This window comes from Mytilus galloprovincialis, chromosome 4 (assembly GCF_965363235.1).
Source record: "Mytilus galloprovincialis chromosome 4, xbMytGall1.hap1.1, whole genome shotgun sequence".
NCBI classification, from domain to species: Eukaryota; Metazoa; Mollusca; class Bivalvia; order Mytilida; family Mytilidae; genus Mytilus; species Mytilus galloprovincialis.
In genome coordinates, this window is record NC_134841.1 from 94,688,623 (window position 1) to 94,709,467 (window position 20,845).

Consider the following 20,845-nt stretch of genomic DNA (forward strand, 5'->3'; position numbering starts at 1 on the left):
AGTAGCGTAAAGTGGATGTTAATCTAATACCAGGAAGTTGTTACAAATTATGTCTGATGTGAGATATCCTAATGAGGCATGACATTACGCCACTTTCTTACGTCGACACCTCTGGCAGGGAAAGCACGTTATGTCGCTTTTAAATATACATTTTTGTTTCCAATTCGGTTCAGAAATACATATATTATATCAAAAACAAGAAAACATATAGTATATCAAAAATGATTTACTCTGACGAATGGTTATGAAATTTGTTGATTAAAAGTTATTTGGTAATTAATATCTCACACTAGTTTGTAAAGTAACAGAAGCCTAAACATACATCATATGCTCATTGCTGTGTCAAACCTTTTTTTTATTTAGGGCCTGGATAACGAAACATGGCATTGTGTCTTTTATCTAGTTCATTTTTTGTGTAATACAGTGTCACTTAAGTACGAATTAAAGAAGGCTCTTTACATTCATTTCTGATGTTAGTAACTGCAGATAATAACTACTGAAACAGAATTTGAAGGTATTGTGAATTTTAATTATAAACAGGTTATTAACGACATGAACAATTAACACTGCAAATAATTGAAACACTTTGGTCAGTTTTAAAAGTTTAAGGATTTGGTTTCAGAGTAACAGAACTAAAATTACATCTTGTAATAACTTACAGTACACCTTGTGATACAGACTCCAACATCTTGGCGCTTTCAGTGGTCTGTCAACATGATCTACTGGAATATATAACAAAGGGGTTATAGTATTGTCACAGAAGGTATTTTCAATGTAATAAGAAAGTAAACAGCGGTCGTGTCACGCAAATCCTTTTGAAAGTAATAGCTTTTTTAATCAATCAAGCTCCGAATTTGAAATATTTCATGATAATTTAGCATAATTATGATAAAAACCTGGATCAAAAATAAATTCTCCAATAATAAAAAAAAAACCACTAAATTCTGACAAATGAGACAACAACTGAAATATTCCTGACGTAGCAAATACTGCTTCCAGTTATTGATAGCTAGGCAAAAGAAGGTAATCTACTTAAATTAAACCATGTTAGCGACGCTATTTTATACAGCAACGATATAAATAGTAAGAAATAAACTTCTCAAAACCCACATATACACACTTTAAAGGAGAGAAACAATGCGGAACATTTGAGTCTTACTTCATTCTTTAGATTAGAAATGGCTACATGTATTCATCCGAAATAAGTAGTAGACTTACATCTTTTCGTATATATATATATATATATTTGAAACGTTTATGCAAGACAAAAAAAAAAAAGAAGAAAACAAAGAAATAAAAGTTATTGTACAACACTACAGCTTGCATCAATTATGATATTTAATGGATAGATAGTAACTAAATTCATCAAAGGAAATAAGTCGATTTTATTGGGCATGAAATAATACACAAACATTTCGTCCTGAATTTGTAAATGCTTTCTAAAGTTTTGCAATTAGTATAATTATGATTGTAAACAGCGTGATTTCATTAACCTTGACGTGTCTTCCAATAACCTCTAACCGTCTGTAATACATATACCATTATAACTAAACCATCTCAGTGTTTTCATGGTAGCGTGTTCGCCTCGAGTGCGGGTGGTCGTGGGTTCGAACCCCAGCCGTGTTAAACAAAAGACATTAAAATTAATATCTGCTGCTTCTCTGCTAAGCACGCGGCATTAAGGAGTAATTGAAAAGTCTGGTCAGCTCAGAGGCAGAATAATGTGTCCGGTTTAAGTGACATGTCTACTTGCGGACTGTTACATGTGAACTAGCACGTTAAAATCCGGTTCAGCGTGTCGGTCTAGTACTAAGCAGGATAATTTTAATAATTAAAAAGTTCTCATCCTGAATATGCATATCTATTTGCCGCTGGAAGTTAAGAAGCCATCCATCAACATCACATTTGTCTTATGTTCATATAGACTTAGGGGACGACCATTTGATATTCTGAAAGGGGGGGGAGGATTTGTTTTGGATCGGTTATTTTTTTTTTTTGTAAACTAAGAGGACAGATTATTTATTTTCTTCACTATTGAAGCAAGATTTTTCATTTTCATTAAAGCAAGGGACTGATTATTATTTTTCACAACTATATTTATAATATTCGAAAACATACAATTTCTAAATTATTTGTTTATTATAAATAATACATGTATAGTCAAGTCATTATGAACCATTTAATCAGAATTAATCATCATCCTCTGCAGAAATAAATCTTCTATATCCCAAACTGGATATACATGTATTGCATACATACACAGTATTTTGGTTGTAACTATCCTCTTTTAAAAGTATTTGGAAACATGTTTTGAAGGGTTTTGGAGCCGCTGAAGGCCCAAGAAGCTATAGAACAAATGATGCAAAATCATGCTTTCTAAGTGTTCCCCAGACCCTTTCTTAATCAGAAAATGTAAGTTCTGTTTTAATAATTGTTAAACAATATTTTGGTCTCAAAGCAAAATGTATAGATTCAGTGTAAGACTTAAGTTTCTAGAGACAACATCAAAGACCACTATGCATGATAAAGCAAAAATGTAATTCACATAGTTAAGTCTGTGGCTGCTGTTTTTTTTAAACTCATGATCAATTTAATAACAAAATTACTAAATTTATACAAAAGGAATGCAACCCTTACAGAATACATAAGGGCAATCAATGAACAAAAGACAAATAAATAAAAAACATTGATCCCGAAAAATAAGGGGCTACGTCTGAGGGAGAACAGAACTTGCTTCTTGCAAGGAACTCGCCGTGAACACAATTTGATATGGAAACAAGCGTTTGGTTTTGAAATTTCCTACATGAGGCATCTGCCTCAATATAGTTACGTCGCTGTATAATAGTGAGGTTAGTGTTCCTGAGACAATATACCTCAAGTTAAATGAAACCAATTTGACATTTCAAGTATATCTAAATAATATTTATATTTTTATTACTAAAAGATTTTGGAAGTGTTTCCCGATTTTTTGGGGAAAAAAAGATGAATTTATGAAGAATCTGGTGCCATCACATACTTTTGATTAGACCTACTGAGTTATTTATTTTCAATACAATGCAAGTCAGTTATTATTTTCAATCTTCCACAGAACAAACCATTTATTTTTGTGATTATCAAGGCTGAGTTCTTTATTTTCAATATCCTCCTGCCCCCCTCCCTCGAATACCAAACGGTCGTTAACTAAGGTACATCTATGTTATATTAATTCTGTCTGGTGAACAGTTTTCTCATAGGCAATCTTACCACATCTTCTTGTTTTTATAAATGGTATTTTTCTTTCAGTTTGACTCGCACGAAAGTGTTGTTTTTTCAGTATATTGTATTTGTATTCAATAATTCTGTCCTGAACGGACATAAAGAAGATATGATTGATAGAAGCGTAGGTTGACAAAGTTGAACTACGATTAAGTGTCCGTCCCAGGTCAGAACCATATGATGATGAACAACGATTAAGTGTCCGTCCCAGGTCAGAACCATATGATGATGAAAAACGATTAAGTGTCCGTCCCAGGTCAGAACCATATGATGATGAACAACGATTAAGTGTCCGTCCCAGGTCAGAACCATATGATGATGAACAACGATTAAGTGTCCGTCCCAGGTCAGAACCATATGATGATGAACAACGATTAAGTGTCCGTCCCAGGTCAGAACCATATGATGATGAACAACGATTAAGTGTCCGTCCCAGGTCAGAACCATATGATGATGAACTACGATTAAGTGTCCGTCCCAGGTCAGAACCATATGATGATGAACAACGATTAAGTGTCCGTCCCAGGTCAGAACCATATGATGATGAACAACGATTAAGTGTCCGTCCCAGGTCAGAACCATATGATGATGAACTACGATTAAGTGTCCGTCCCAGGTCAGAACCATATGATGATGAACTACGATTAAGTGTCCGTCCCAGGTCAGAACCATATGATGATGAACAACGATTAAGTGTCCGTCCCAGGTCAGAACCATATGATGATGAACTACGATTGAGTGTCCGTCCCAGGTCAGAACCATATGATGATGAACTACGATTAAGTGTCCGTCCCAGGTCAGAACCATATGATGATGAACAACGATTAAGTGTCCGTCCCAGGTCAGAACCATATGATGATGAACAACGATTAAGTGTCCGTCCCAGGTCAGAACCATATGATGATGAACAACGATTAAGTGTCCGTCCCAGGTCAGAACCATATGATGATGAACAACGATTAAGTGTCCGTCCCAGGTCAGAACCATATGATGATGAACAACGATTAAGTGTCCGTCCCAGGTCAGAACCATATGATGATGAACAACGATTAAGTGTCCGTCCCAGGTCAGAACCATATGATGATGAACAACGATTAAGTGTCCGTCCCAGGTCAGAACCATATGATGATGAACTACGATTAAGTGTCCGTCCCAGGTCAGATCCATATGATGATGAACAACGATTAAGTGTCCGTCCCAGGTCAGAACCATATGATGATGAACTACGATTGAGTGTCCGTCCCAGGTCAGAACCATATGATGATGAACTACGATTAAGTGTCCGTCCCAGGTCAGAACCATATGATGATGAACAACGATTAAGTGTCCGTCCCAGGTCAGAACCATATGATGATGAACTACGATTGAGTGTCCGTCTCAGGTCAGAACCATATGATGATGAACTACGATTAAGTGTCCGTCCCAGGTCAGATCCATATGATGATGAACAACGATTAAGTAAAATTGAGAATGGAAATGGGGAATGTGCCAAAGAGACAACAGTCCGACCATAGAGCAGACAACAGCAGAAGGTCACCAATAGGTCTTCAATGCAACGAGAAATTCCCGCAACCGGAGGCGTCCTTCAGCTGGCCCCTAAACAAATATATACTAGTTCAGTGATAATGAACGCCAGACTAAAGTCCAAATTGTACACAAGAAACTAAAAGTTAAAATAATACAAGACTAACAAAGGCCAGAGGCTCCTGACTTGAGACAGGCGCAAAAATGCGGCGGGGTTAAACATGTTTGTGAGATCTCAACCCTCCCCCTATACCTCGTGCAGTCCATCCCAGGTCAGAACCATATGATGATGAACCACAATCAAGTGTCTGTCCTATGCCAGGACCATATGATGATAAACCACGATCAAGTGTCTCTCCCAGGTCAGAACCATATGATGATGAACCACGATCAAGTGTCTGTCCTATGTCAGGACCATATGATGATGAACTACGATTAAGTGTCCATCCCAGGTTAGAACCATATGGTGATGAACCCCGATCAAGTGTCTGTCCTATGTCAGGACCATATGATGATGAACCACGATGAAGTGTCTGTCCTATGTCAGATCCCTAATGAAACTGAATTGTTTGCCGCAAACTTGCAGCAGACTTGCTGCAAGCTTGTGGCAAACAAAAAGTTTGCAGGAACACAAAAATAGTGTTTGCAGATGTTTGCTAGCTGCAAACTTCTGGCAAACATTGCTGCAAGCTTGCGGCAAGTTTGCAGAAACATCAATGTTTGTCATAAGATTGCCAGAAAGTTTAAAATAAGAAAACTTTGACCATTCTCTATGTTTGCCGTAAGTTTGCAGAAAACTTTGACCATTCTATATGTTTGCCGTAAGTTTGCAGAAAACTTTGACCATTCTATATATATGTTTGCCAGAACATTGCAGGAATTACACAATATTGACTGGGCATTCCTAGTTGGCACTTCCTGGATGCTAACAAATAAATTGTGGCTAGGTCATGTTGGTTGTGTTTGGAAATGCATTTCACATATAAGAGATCAATGAGGCATTTTGGTTCAATAATATGGAATAATCAGTATGTAATTTTGTAAGTACAAATGATTTATAGAACTTCATGTTTTAATGAAATAATAAATGTTATCATCATACATAATTAAGTAAGCAACTATATATACATGTAGTATAAGTTTGAATTTGTAACTGATGTACTGCACCATCATGATTATGTTTATTAAGATTAAGTTAAATACTGTAATGCAATTATTACCTAGCTTTATTTAAGTCTCAATACACATTGAGATTTTACCTTGTTCATTTCTTTCAATGACTGTTTTAATAAAGACAGGAATTGACTTTTAAAAAATGTTGCTGTGTAATTTGGAAGAGATAAATTGAATGTGTCTTCACACATGACATAAGTATATGTGTAGTTCCTGCAAGTTTGCCGCAAGTTTGCAACAAACCATTGCTGCAAGCTTGCAGCAAACAATTGCCGCAAGCTTGCGGCAAATCTAATTTGCATAATTATGTTTGCACGAAGCTTGCCGCAAACTTCATTTGCATGGTAAAATGGTTTCTGCATGTTTGCAGCAAATGTTTGCTGCAAGGTTGCAGCAATGTTTGTTGCAAACTTGCGGCAAATGTTTGCCGCAGGGCTTTTTTCGGTAAGGGAGGACCATATGATGATGAACTACGATCAAGTGCCCATCCCAGGTCAGAACCATAGGATGATGAACCACGATCAAGTGTCTGTCCTATGTCAGTGTAAGGGTTAATAAAAATAGAAAAAATATTGAGATCAACTACCATACATGTACAAAAACAGAAACATTATTTTGTCATGTGTGCATAGAGAACACTTAAGATATATCTAATGCTGTTCTACCAAAGGGACGCTCTAGATCTATAAGTAGCATTCTCGTTTATGAAATACTGAGTACTTACAAAACCCTTCTAAACCTTCTCACATTATTCTCAACAATATAAATGAATAAGCCGCAAGTCGCCATCAAGCCCTAATATAGATTAACAATACAAATCTGTATGTTTCTTTTCAGATATAATCAAAGTAGACGATCTTATTCAAATTAGCACTAATTTATTAAATTCATATCATGCCGTGAATAAAACTTTATTAAATCATTAATTGTGTTCTCACATGGCGAAATCCATGTCAACAAGCAAGGCTTAAAATCGTTAATTATTCTTTAGATATAGATCACCGTGCCCCAGACTAGCACTTAAAAATTATGATGTAACAGTTTAATTTTGTGTTGGTATTTGCATATTTCATTCTGAATTAAGTGATACAATTATGCTTTCATTTATGCTATAAGGAATGTCAATAGTACTAAATATTAGATTTACTTATCATTCGTTTAGATTTAATTCGTCAGTTAGCATGAGATTATGACCCAATGAATTGCTTTACAGCCCATTTGACCGCTATAATGAAATGGTAACGTCACATTAAAATGAGGTTTTTCGAAAAGTGTATTATACATTTTTTATATTGATTGCAGGATTTGTTGCTCGTGCTGTGTGGATACATTAGAATATGTCCCCATGCTTGTAACTTGTATGCTCTTATTGTTAAGAGTTATGTTTTTTTGCTTGTGACAGAGCTGGCACTAGTTTTAGTTTTTTTTTATCATTACATTTTTATTTCAGTTTTATTTTACTTTCAGATATATTGAGGATGTTTTCCTATCACTGAATGGTCCATATTCTAGTCAGAACTTGAATCGCATATATCCCAGTGAACTTGAAATTAAATATACTATTGGCACTAGAAGGATTGCTTCATACCTGGATCTTTTCCTCAATATTGACACAGAAGAACTTCACACTAAAGTCTGATCAAGTCTATAACTTTTAGTTTCTTGTGTACAATTTGGAGTTTAGTATGGTGTTCATTATCACTGAACCAGTATATATTTGTTTAGGGGCCAGCTGAAGGACGCCTCCGGGTGCGTTGCATTGAAGACCTGTTGGTGACCTTCTGCTGTTGTCTGCTCTATGGTCGGGTTGTTGTCTCTTTGGCACATTCCCCATTTCCATTCTCAATTTTATGACAAACGGGATGATATCAGTTCCCCAATTATCACTTTCCCATTTCTCGGCAGTAACATATACCCTCTGCTCCGTCATATGGTGCTTACATGTTTTAATTGATACGTTATGCTCGTGCATGTTTACACTATACGGAGTTCATACACAGGAGTGTGCTCCTTGTGCAAAAACTGCTCCAACAGAGTTACGAGGAGGAAAGCTTAAAATGACACTCCGTAAATTTTATGGACACCATCACGAATTGGTTGGTCTAAACGATGTGTCTATGTCTAAACTAACTATTGTAATTTTTCTGCGTCACAGATTGTGGTTTGATATCTATGTCGTCTGTCTTCTAAGTAAAAAACGTGACTTTTCCCGAATATGACTGTTTAACCGTGTGTGAATTTGCATTGCTATACGAAGTGTTTCAGTAATATAAACTTCCAACATTCATGTATTTGTTTTTGATGTTTCTGATGTGGTTTCGGTTAGATAAAGTGTTATGTTTTCTCGTGTATAGTCCAAATAATTATAAAATAGCCTTTCAGTACCGTCATTGTCATGATAATTGTTTGGACTGGTATTGTTAAAATGATTTTATGTAGTTCAAGATTAAATATTGTATGTAGTTCAAGATTAAATATTCGCTAAACAAGTAACGCAGTTCTGCCGGTTACATGTTGTATCGACTATTATATCATTTGTTTGAGCGTTTCATTGTCAGTGACGAGTTTTCTTGCGTGTGTTTGAGTTATATTTCTGTCACGTAGTAAATCGCGGACATTCAGAGCGTGGATGACGTGATGTAAACTGTTCTCACGGTGTACTGTGAACAGACATATACTCTGATAATCTCTATAACAATATATGACCGCCGTTGACAGTAAACTTGGAATTGATAGTAAATAGCAAAAACAATGTTCACTTTATTTATAGTATATAATATATGTTCATAGTATACAGAAAAAAAGCGAAAAAAATACCTTTCCCCCCAAGTACCTTATTACCTAAATTATGTGCAATTTTAAACAGCCTTAAACGGAAGTCTTGTTGATGACTGTAAAGTCCGTCCGATGACGGGAACATTATCCGGACGCTTTTTTTTTTTCGTTCTCCTCCTAAAATAACCCAAACAGAATAATCATAAGCGAGGATGACAAATGCGACTATGCATGGTACCTATAGGACACAAAGGCATGGTGATAATTTATTGTGGAAAGAAGAGAAGCGACAAACAAAATGAGGTCTCCTCATTTGATAAAATTTTATATTGAATAGTATAGATTGTATGTTTGATTAACATTGCAATATAAGCGGTAGGTTTGGCTTATCATAAAACCAGGTTTAACCCACCATTCTTTTCTTAAAATGTCCTGTACCAATCCAGGAATATGACAGTTGTTATCAAATAGTTCGTTTGTAATGTATGTTGGCGTTTGTTTTTGTTGTACTTCAGTGTTCCTGTTGTTAATTTGTTTCCTATTATAGTTGATGTGGTTCCCTCGGTTTTAGTTTGTAACCCGGATTTGTTTTCTCTCAATCGATTTTTCACTTTTGAACAGGGTATAATACCGTTGCCTTTATTTACTATGAAGGACATTTAAAAGAGGGTCCACAGATACAAACAGGACATACAAACTCACAAGTCGAAATTATACTGACAAGGCCATGGCTAAAAAATAAAAAGACAAAGAGACAAACAGCAGTATACAAAGCAAAGTACAAATATAAAGTATCGATGAGTAAAAACTTTACATTCCACATTTCGTGTAATCCCATGAAACACATTAGTTGATGGGAACATAAAAGAGCACACAATTATAATTCATTTCTTAACATGATAGTATATTGGATATGTATTGCATCACAATGGTTTTTTTCTCCATGTTACTACTTTATGACATGACCTTCAAGTTCTACATTGTCATTTTAACTTAGAACGTGGACCAGCTAGGGTTATAGCCCTGTGTCTCTTGGTATTGTAATGAGGAATATAAGTATGCTTTATTTGTCGATTATAAGTTCTGCTATTTAAGTTTTTTCCAATACAAGTCTCATTTAATTTCAGTATGTTGCATGAAGCTGCATAATTTTATATGATAGTCGGTTAAAGAGCTAACCAGAGCTCATGTTTTATTTGATATTATATGTGTAATTTATATGCCAACTTTATTTTGTTTTTTACTTACTTATTTACTAACTGTAATGTGAACTATGTATGATAGTAACTAGAGGTTCCACCAATAAGCTTGTGTGTTTCTGGTAATACATAGATATGTATAATAACCACAAATTGAATCAACAGATACTAATATAGATTGTGATATGATTATGATTTTTTTAGTTGTAATAAATAGATGAAGAATGTTCAATCTTAGAAGCGTGCAAATTCTGCATTAAATATTTAAAATATAATAATCTGACGCGCCACATTTATAAAGAGTTATTTTTGTTTTAATACCTGAGGGATGTATTATGTTATATAATAAAAGATGGAAAATAGCGATGTAAGATAAATAGTTTGTAGAATATAGCGATACTTGTTACAGATTACGTAGATCACAAAACATAAATGGAACATATAATTATTACGTTGAACACACATTGCTAAATGCTTTACATCACGTTGAACACAGAGTTATACATGTAACGTATACCACAGAGTATAGCGATAAGTGATACATATTACGTAGAGTATGGCGATAAATGTTACATATTACACAGAGTAAAGCGATAAGTGATACATATTACATAGAGTAAAGCGATAAATGATACATATTACACAGAGTAAAGCGATATATGTTACATATTACACAGAGTATAGCGATAAATGTTACATATTACAGAGTATAGCGATAAATGTTACATATTACACAGAGTAAAGCGATACATGTAACTTATTACGTGGAGTAAAGCGATAAATGATACATATTACACATAGTAGAGCGATAAATGTAACTTATTACTTAGAGAATGGCGATAAATGTTACATATTACGCAGAATATAGAAATAAATGTATATATAATATTAGAAAATGTTACATAAGGCGTAAATAAAAGGTGATATATGGTATGTATTACGTAGAACAAAGATCGTTAAATTTTAAATATTATGTAGAACAGAACGATACATGCACCAAATAAAATAAAACATAGTTAAAAAATGTAACCTATAACGTGGAGTATAAGACTAGATACAGCTATAGAATGTAACTATGCGTGTTAAATATTACATTTTTTTCACAGATATGATTAATGCTACGTATTACGTGGAATATAGTAATTATTCTTAAATAGATTGAAGAGTAAATAAAACTTTACTTATAAGGTATAAAAATGAACAACTACTGCATTTTAAGTAGACAGAAAACGGAAGAAATCAGACAGTCGTAATGTAAGAGACAAATAATGTGTTTCAAAAGTGAGTCTTGCTTCTCGTTTTTTATATAGATTAAACTGTTGTCCTGTTTGAATGGTATTACAAACGTGATTGGTGTGGCCTTTTATAGCTTCCTGTTCGTCGTGAGCCAAGGCTCCGTGTTGAAGGCATATGATGGTTTAATTTTTAGAAATAGTGACTTGGACGGAGAGTTGTCTCATTGGCACTCATACCACATCCGTACTAATATCTATCTAAATAACAACAGTTATGGTTTTTTTTATGTAAAGAACGGCTTATCAGGTGTTCTAACAATAGTAAGCATAGTGTAATTTGCATGAATCACAATAAAAAGTCACGACAATATTTCTTATAATGAAACTGTAGTTTGTTTGACTACAATCTTCATTTGTGTACAGCTTTGGTATTCCAACTTAACAAATTAAAGAAAATGTGTTATGTTAAATGACTCGGTAGACCTTAAAGTATGATAAGAGAAAATATATCGGATACCGGAAGAATGATTACCAATTTCGATAAAAAGAAGACAATAACAGATTTTTGTCCTAATTCTCTGACTCCTATTTTTACTGGTCTATTCTTTGTAACATGAAAGAATCTGGTTCAGCAATAAATGGTTTCAACATAAAAAAAGCAATTTTCTTTGATTTACAGTATGTTTTCATGTCTTGTGATGATAATAAGATAATAAATAAGAAATAATATTGTCTGTTTATAGCTTCCGTTCAGTAGGTGTAGACAAATTCGGAATTGAAATTACTTATATAATGAGACTACAAACTATCAGAAATTATCATAGTCATAACACTCTATTAACTATAATTTGTCTAACTTACATTATACATTGTCACGGAAGAATCTATTCTGTAAAAATTGGCTCTTATGAAGAAGGAATTATCGTGATATAGATATATAGACTGACTAATGTACTATATAATAATAGTTTAATGCTGCACTGGCAGAATCATTGGTACATGTAATACCAGATTCGCAGATATGGGCAATATGAAAGCGGAAGTCAATACAACTGTCCCAAGAGTAGTTCACTCATCATGAAAATGCCCTTTTTGTACCGTAATAAACTTTCATGTTTAGTCCTTTGAAAAAACTAAGAATTTTTAGAGATAAAAGAGTCGTAACTAAACATTCTCAGAAAGGTGGCACCAACATATATGTAGATTTTTTTCAGTCGTGTAATTGTGGTTATGTATATCATTTTATAATTTGTCATCTGAATTGAAAAAAAAACGATTACTAAAAGTTTATTCAATTACAGTAATCAAATAGCACTTTTCCATCTTACTCTCACGCTGACAGGTTTTGACAAATAAATATGCATGCGTCTGAATTAATCATAAACAAAATTTCCATTTGAACACCAACGTTATTTCAAAATTTATTTCCTCTGTTTTACAAATGATGTCTTGTCGAAGTAGAACAATATTGCTGCCGAATCAGGCTATTATATCGATATCAAAATTCAGAAAGTTTCATAAACTGAATCGTTTTCATTTCTTGACACGCATTATTACTTTTATTTATAATCTGCAAAATGTTACATTGTTCATTGTTTGCGGTAATATATTCATGATTTAAGCATTTCTAAAAACTACTTGTGGGAAGAATTTTGATATGTCAAGGTGAAATGAGTACCATGTAATTTTTAACTAAGGATACGTTTGATATACAAATGTTGATATATTTTCTATTTTATAGATCACATGAACGCCAATGAGATAGCAACTTAACGAAACAATAACCATACTTTTAATTATATTTCAATAACATAACAATGTAGCGGGGTAAAACTATGTGTTTGGTAAAATCTATACAAAACGCCGATCTAATAGATATTAAGCACACTAGTACAACCAGAACAACAAAAAGAATATTAATACGTACATTCTATTCAATAATATTTAGCTACTATACTGAAAGAATGCACAAAATACCTGCTGATATGAAATCTTTGTCGACCTTTGTTCTTTGATTATTACTCGGTCCTTATAAAGAACAATGTGAAGATTAATAAAGTTTAGACCGTATATTCATTTATTTTTACTTTTATTATTTGGATGGAAACAGGGAATGAATCAAAGAGGCAATAACCAGAACAAAGAGCAGAGACAGCCCGAGGCCACCGTTGCAACTTGGGTCTCCGATACAGATAGATAGTCATGCACCCAGAGTTGGGCTTCAGCTGGACCCGGACAGACTCATAAAATTTGAAATCGTTTAGCTAACAAGAGGTAAATATTGCTAAAATGATCAATAAATTTTTTTATGTTGTTTGTATCCCTTACACGTCAAAAAACAACTTTGCTGTTCCCTTCTTGTTACATTGTCTCTTATAAGCGGTTAATGTTTGGAAAAAACACAAACACAACATACGAAAACAGTTCTAAATAAACAAAGATAAAATAAAATGATTCAAAGGAAGAGAAACAAACATGCAAGCAATGTGAATCGAAATAGTCAATAAAGTATTGAAACATGTGGAAAAAGACATTTCCTTTAAAATGCTTTACTGGTATCGTGATGTGAACTTGTACAGCTATTTGAGAGTTTATCGATTTTTCCTATCTTCAGCGCATAGTGCATCTTTTCATCTTGGCATATACAAATGCATCAAGTCTAATTTTCTTTACACAAATGGAAGTCTGAAAATATTTTATTAACTTAACTTTGGCGAAATTGTACTTTTATTAGATAATGACATTATTGGTTATTTAAATTTGATTATGGAGAAGTATGATTTATATTCATATTGTCTGTAAAGTCATTTCTGTGTTATCATCAAATCTGATTTATACTTAAGGTGACTTGCCTATCATATGTATAATGCATTGTATAAATTGGAAATAACCATAGCAGATGGCAAAGTGTGCTCTAAAAACAATACGTATACCCCATTAGCTAAGTCGAACTTGACGGCAGTGCACTCTATCCACTTGTCTTGTTCGATTTAATATAGTTTTGTCAGAATAACTGTTTGGTATATTACATGTATTGTCTGAAATAAATGATTATTTCATCATGTAGAAATCCTCGGAGTTTAAAACTTAAATCTTCTCCATTGAATGACATTTTTTGCTAGTTTAGAGGCATAAAGTTCCGTTTTATATCACGAACATCATTGATTTTTTTTTTATCGTATTTTCACTTGTGAATAGACTTCGTGTTGTTATTATCCTTTAATTTAAATGATTAAAAAACGTTAACAACTACTCAAGAATTTTCGTTTCTAGCAAACCTAATTATCTATTGCAATTGGCAGGATATGAATTACGTGGTGTTGCAATGGATCTATAACAAACCTGGTCATCTATTGATCTGGACAGGGCATGAATGATATAATGTGACTTACCTTATACTTAAGTGCCAGACCATTGCAAATATAAAAAAAGAAGGTGTGGTATGATTGCCAATGAGACAACTCTCCACAAGAGACCAAATGACACAGAAATTAACAGCCGTCAACAATGACCAAAGCCCATACCGCATAGTCAGCTATAAAAGACCTCGATATGACAAATGCAAAACAATCCAAACGAGAAAACTAACAGCCTGATTTATGTTTAAAAAAATGAACGAAAAACAAATATGTAACACATCAACAAACGACATGCACTGCATTACAGGCACCTGACTTGAGACAGGAACAAAATATTAGAATGCGGCGGGCTTAAACATATTAGCTAGATCACAAACCTCGCCCTAACCTGGGACAGTGGTGTAACAGTACAACATTTTAACGAACTATGAAAATCAGTTGGAAATGGCTTAACGCATCAGATGGATACAAATAGAAATATATGGAACGCCATGACTGTCTTCTGATGTTGATTTTTAATATGTTCGGTGCTTTGTGCATTATGTTCAGTAGTATGTATATTATGTCCAGTAGTTTTCATATTATGTTCAGTAGTATTTATATTATGTCCAGTAGTTTTCATATTATGTTCAGTAGTTTTTGCATTATGTTCAGTGCTTTGGTTATTATGTTCAGTAGTTTCATTATTATATGCAGTGGTAGTTAAATTATCTTCGGTACTTCTGACGTTATATTCAGTGCATTTTTCATTATGTTCAGTACTTTCGACATTATGTTCAGTAGAATCAATATTATTTGCAGTACATTATGTATTATCTTCAGTGGGACCCGGTTTCTTTATATTCGGTGGATTATTTATTATGTTCAGTAAAGATTCAGTATTATTCTCTGTTCAATGAACTATATGTTCAGTGGTTGTATTATAATGATATATATATTTTCGACGAACGTTTTCTTTGTGGAAACCTTTACGGGATGGAATGAAAGTAGAAGAAATGGAAGCAGTAATTAAATACATTTGGTTTACTTTCACACGTTGACAATTTCCACAAGGAAAAAAATACCTGACTTAATCTTTTAGATGTCCTGATTGAATGATTGTTACTTTTCTTAATGTACAGTGGCAAATATTTCACGCATATTTATGACAGAGAGAAGAATTTTTTAAACAAGAAATAAGAAGTTGCATGCGTTGTAGTTGATACACCATGTTATTCTCTATTCTCTATTTTTTTGTCCACCTTCTTTTTTGGGGACGGACATTATTTTCTATTCTGTAAAATTCTTCCACAACCTCATATTTCTTGGGTTATTTCAAATAAATATTTTATATCAAAGCGCCTATTAGAGATGTAAGATGCAGAATGCTATGCGAATATCTACAAGGAGATTGTTGCTGGTCTGTTAAAAGTCGGTGCCTGAGATTAATATGCCACAACAAACCAACAAAAGGGTTACCTACTAGGAATACAAAAGCTATAGAATATGTTTTTTTTATTTTTTGTTTTTGCTGTTTGTCATGTTGTCGACTATGGTCATGGTGTATCAGCTACAACACACGCAACTTCGTATTTCTTGTTTAGAAACTCTTCTCGATCTCTGTCATAACTATGCGTGAAATATTTGCCACTGTAGTTCAGAAAACAACAATCAATCAATCAATCATGACATCTTACAAATTAAGTCAGGAGTATTGTTTTCCTTGTGAAAATTGGCAACATTGTGAACGTAAACCAAACCGATTTAATACTGCTTCCATTTCTTCTATTTTTATTCCATCCTGTAAAGGTTTCCAAAAGGATAAGTCTGTCGAAAATATTTGCGCTCTTTTTTTCCGACAATTTCCGTTATTGATTTCACGACTTTAACTGCATCATCATAATAATACAACCACTGAACATATAGTTCATTGAACAGAGAATAATACTGAATCTTTTACTGAACATAATGAATAATCCACCGAATACAAAGAAACCGGGTCCCACTGAAGGTAATACATAATGTACTGCAAATAATATTGAATCTACTGAACATAATGTCGAAAGTACTGAACATAATGAAAAATGCACTGAATATAACGTCAGAAGTACCGAAGATAAATTTAACTACCACTACATATAATAACGAAACTACTGAACATAATAACCAAAGCACTGAACATAATGTCAAAACTACTGAACATAATATGAAAACTACTGAACATAATATAAATACTACTGAATATAATGCATAAAGCACCGAACATATTAAAAATCAACATCAGAAGACAGTCATGGCGTTCCATAGAAATACATCTAACAAACAGAGTGGACGTGGCCAGGTATTTTTATATACCAACAACAAAAAAGATATATAATAGTATATTTAATGTTTTAGTGTAAATGACTTATTTCTTAGTGAACGGGAGATAACTCATTTTTGCTATGCCCATCATAAATGCACTCTAGATAGCTGATAGATAAATATTTTTTTTATTTCCATTAGAGGACCCATTAAAGGCATAATCAGTACATTGATTCTCACAGAATTGCAATAGACAATACACAAGAAAATAAAAAATAGAAATACAACTGAAAAAAACGTAAACCAGTATATATAGGTATATATATAAAAGAAAATGTGGTATGATTGCCAATAGACAACTCTCCACAAGACACCAAAATGACACAGAAATTAACAACTACAATATTTCACCGTACTGCCTTCAACAATGAGCAAAGCCCATACCACATAGTCAGCTATAAAAGGTCCCGAAATGACCATGTAAAACAATTCAAACGAGAATACATATGTATACATTAAATATATAAGTTATGTTACTTCTGGCACTTTTTAGAAGCTTACACAAAAGGAGTATATGTTCGAAGTGGGAGATTGTAAAATAGTATGACATTTTTTTTCGCAAAGTCGATCGTGTTTTTCGCTAGTAGAATGGTGTTTAAAGCAAAATATACTATCTAAGTAATGGAGAACACTCAAATCAAATGATGTACCCTGACCAGAGTTTACCCAATCATGGAGATTTTTGCAGTAGATACCTTACTAGGTGCAGTTGTAAAGAGAATGTATTAATGAATGCAACACGTTGAGCTCAATGCTGCTATGGACATCGGTGAGTTCCTGTACTTACTCAAAGTTTAATTCCCTCGTGTACTAATAATTGTCAGAGTAGTTCAAAATGTCCTCCATTTCCGGTTCTATCATATCATTGTCTTTTGTAGGTAATACTGTGTCATTTCTTAACCATAGGTTGTGAGTGGGTTTGTAGGTCATACCATTGAACGCATTGTATTATTGTACTGTGTCATTTCTCAACCATAGGTTGTGAGTGGGTTTGTAGGTCATACCATTGAACGCATTGTATTATTGTACTGTGTCATTTCTCAACCATAGGTTGTGAGTGGGTTTGTAGGTCATACCATTGAACGCATTGTATTATTGTACTGTGTCATTTCTCAACCATAGGTTGTGAGTGGGTTTGTAGGTCATACCATTGAACGCATTGTATTATTGTACTGTGTCATTTCTCAACCATAGGTTGTGAGTGGGTTTGTAGGTCATACCATTGAACGCATTGTATTATTGTACTGTGTCATTTCTCAACCATAGGTTGTGAGTGGGTTTGTAGGTCATACCATTGAACGCATTGTATTATTGTATTATTGTGTCCTGTATTATTTTTAGCTTTACCATATTTACGGATACCATTGCGACAACTCCCCTGTTGCCTAAAATACATTTCAAAAGTAAGCAGTTGAGCTCAATAATAAAAATGTCCTCATATTGATATTCCGAGTTTCACCAACTATTTTCAGCAATCCAAGATATATACTGTTTTTGGTTAACCCTTGATTTCAATATGTTGCGGTGCATGCGTACTCAGTTTTTGACATCAGAGCTTGGGTTGTGGTTAGCGCAATGGAAAAAAGTAGAGGTTAGAGTTGGAGATAAAACAAAATCATCAAAGATACCAGGATTATAGTTTGGTACGCATAAGAGGATAACACACGTTACGTTTACATCAGACCCGTCAGTTGTGCTCGAATTAAAACAGTTTTAAGCCAAATCAAATTGAAGAACATATACCAATTTGAAAGGGACATTCAAACTCATAAGTCCAAAATAAACAATGTCAGTTAAGCTATTACAAAATCAGAATCTCTTGAATTAATATTGAAAGACGTTGTTCAAACAAAATCAAATCGGTCATTCAAGATATGAGAAAACAATATGTGTTTGTTAACACGTTTGTATGTATGACATTGAAATGTTATGATAGATGTAATTATAGAATTTAAAAAAGATCAATTTAAAAATCAATTTTTATTGATATTTAGTAATAATATTTTGAAATAATGCTTTTGAATACTCTTGTTTAAATTGGGTAAAGAAAACCACACATTACTCAAGGTCAATATTGTATCAATGCATAATGTTCAATCTTTCAATCTCATGGTGGTTAGACCAACATGAGTTTACAGAAAACGACTAGGGCCAAATCTAGAGCCAGTTTCAATCGCAATATTATTATAAGCAGCTTGTATTGTGTTGATGTGACTTCACAACTGTGAATATATTAAAAATGAATACACAACATTGCACATGTTAGTTTATAACCCTTTTGAGAAGAAGAAACAATACAGAGATAACCATTGGCGACTCAAGTCTTTCTTGTCTCCTTCAAACATGAGATTGTTAATATTATTGTGGATTGTATTTTTGTCAAACGCAGGCAAGTATTTATTTTAATGGATCAATGAAAGATTTTTTTCATTTTATTGGAATTTGTTCAGATTTTTTAGTGATGTTCGTTGTTGATTGGATTTGTTCAGATATCATTTTTGTTTGGAGGAGTCGAATGTAGGTGGTTGACGTGCTCTGTTGTACTTTTCGGTATTTTTGTTATTCCAGCTATCCTTTTTGTATTATCATGTTTTAGAAAGAATTGGAATTGAAAGAATCCTCATTCCTACCACAAAGAACTCAAAATTCTAATAAATACATATTCTCATGAATCAAAATGTCCATAACTATAGGTACCCGAGAGACGTGTACACAAATTATAATACAACATAAAACAAACTATTTATTCTTTTATAAAAATTCGGATTGTATTGCATCTTTTTGTACGACTGGAAAAGAAACTATATGGTAAAAAATTATAATAAACACAATTTACTAATATAAATTATCTATACATCAGGCATTAAATAAAGAGTTCCGTAAGGCTATTCATATAAACAGTTTTCATTTTAAGTTTATGACTACCTGTTACCGAAACCGTTGGGACTTTATGGTGAGAAAAACAGAGAGTTTACAAAACAGTTTCTCTGCAAAGTTGCCAAACGATAACTTAAAACTAACAGACAGTTTCTTTGATTTTACGTGATGAGATCAATGAAAAATAGTTGACGCCATCATCTTCTATACTACATATATAATGTAGCATTCTACTGTTTTCATTGGGTATTACGACTACGTGCTTCAAAGGTTATTTTACGTATCTGTAGTGTTGTTTCTATTTATTTGTATATTGGTGGTCAATCATATTTAAAAAAAATCATGCAAAATTTAGATTTATGACGTCACACATAACGACCATAACGGAAGCTTAAGTACCACCTTGGCTATAATAAATTTGATTCGTTTAACTTTCATAAAATTTTGACAAAATATTTACTTTGACCGTTTGACAAAAATATTGAACTTTCAAAAACATTGAACTACACACTTTCTCGGAAAAATTCCATTGGCTACATAGCAGTTTGACAAACACTAGTTTTGATAATTGAGAAGCTTAATATTTCCTTATGAATACAATGTCAATAAAACGTTTAGTTGATTTTACAGATTTATTTCCCTGTATCGGAGTTACAATGTAACACCTTAAAAAGCAGACGATAAGAGTACAAGAAAGCTTATGCAACAAGCTATGAAGTTGTTAAAAAAATATTGGTATTTTCCGAAACATGTTAAAGATATTCATACAACTCTTCTCATGAACGTATTTTGTTTTAAATGTTCCAGCTAATGGTCTCGAGTGGTTGTATTACGTGGTACAATGGGACCATTTACTAAGTCTTGAGCCAAATTCACCTCAACAGTTCATGTTCGGAACCACTAAAGGCGATACAAACAGTTGTTTTGAATTCTGCTATTTTACTGAACAATGCAATATGATAATCGAATCCGAATGCTGTTGTTATGCCAGTGACTTTCCAACAACCGACACTTATTATTTCACAATGAGCAGCAGCAACCAAAATAAAGTATGGTTAAAACGTCCAGTTCACGGTATGTCATATAATAAAAATACATACACAAA

At 33.4% G+C, this 20,845-nt stretch overlaps 1 long non-coding RNA gene across 1 annotated transcript; it reads left to right on the top strand.

Annotated features, from left to right (window-relative positions):
- Positions 1 to 306: 306 nt before the first annotated feature.
- On the top strand, positions 307 to 20,636 carry LOC143073453 (uncharacterized). The gene is made up of 3 exons (XR_012977504.1): positions 307 to 514; positions 13,272 to 13,435; positions 20,548 to 20,636. It is a non-coding gene; the product is annotated as an uncharacterized LOC143073453 (long non-coding RNA).
- Positions 20,637 to 20,845: the final 209 nt, after the last annotated feature.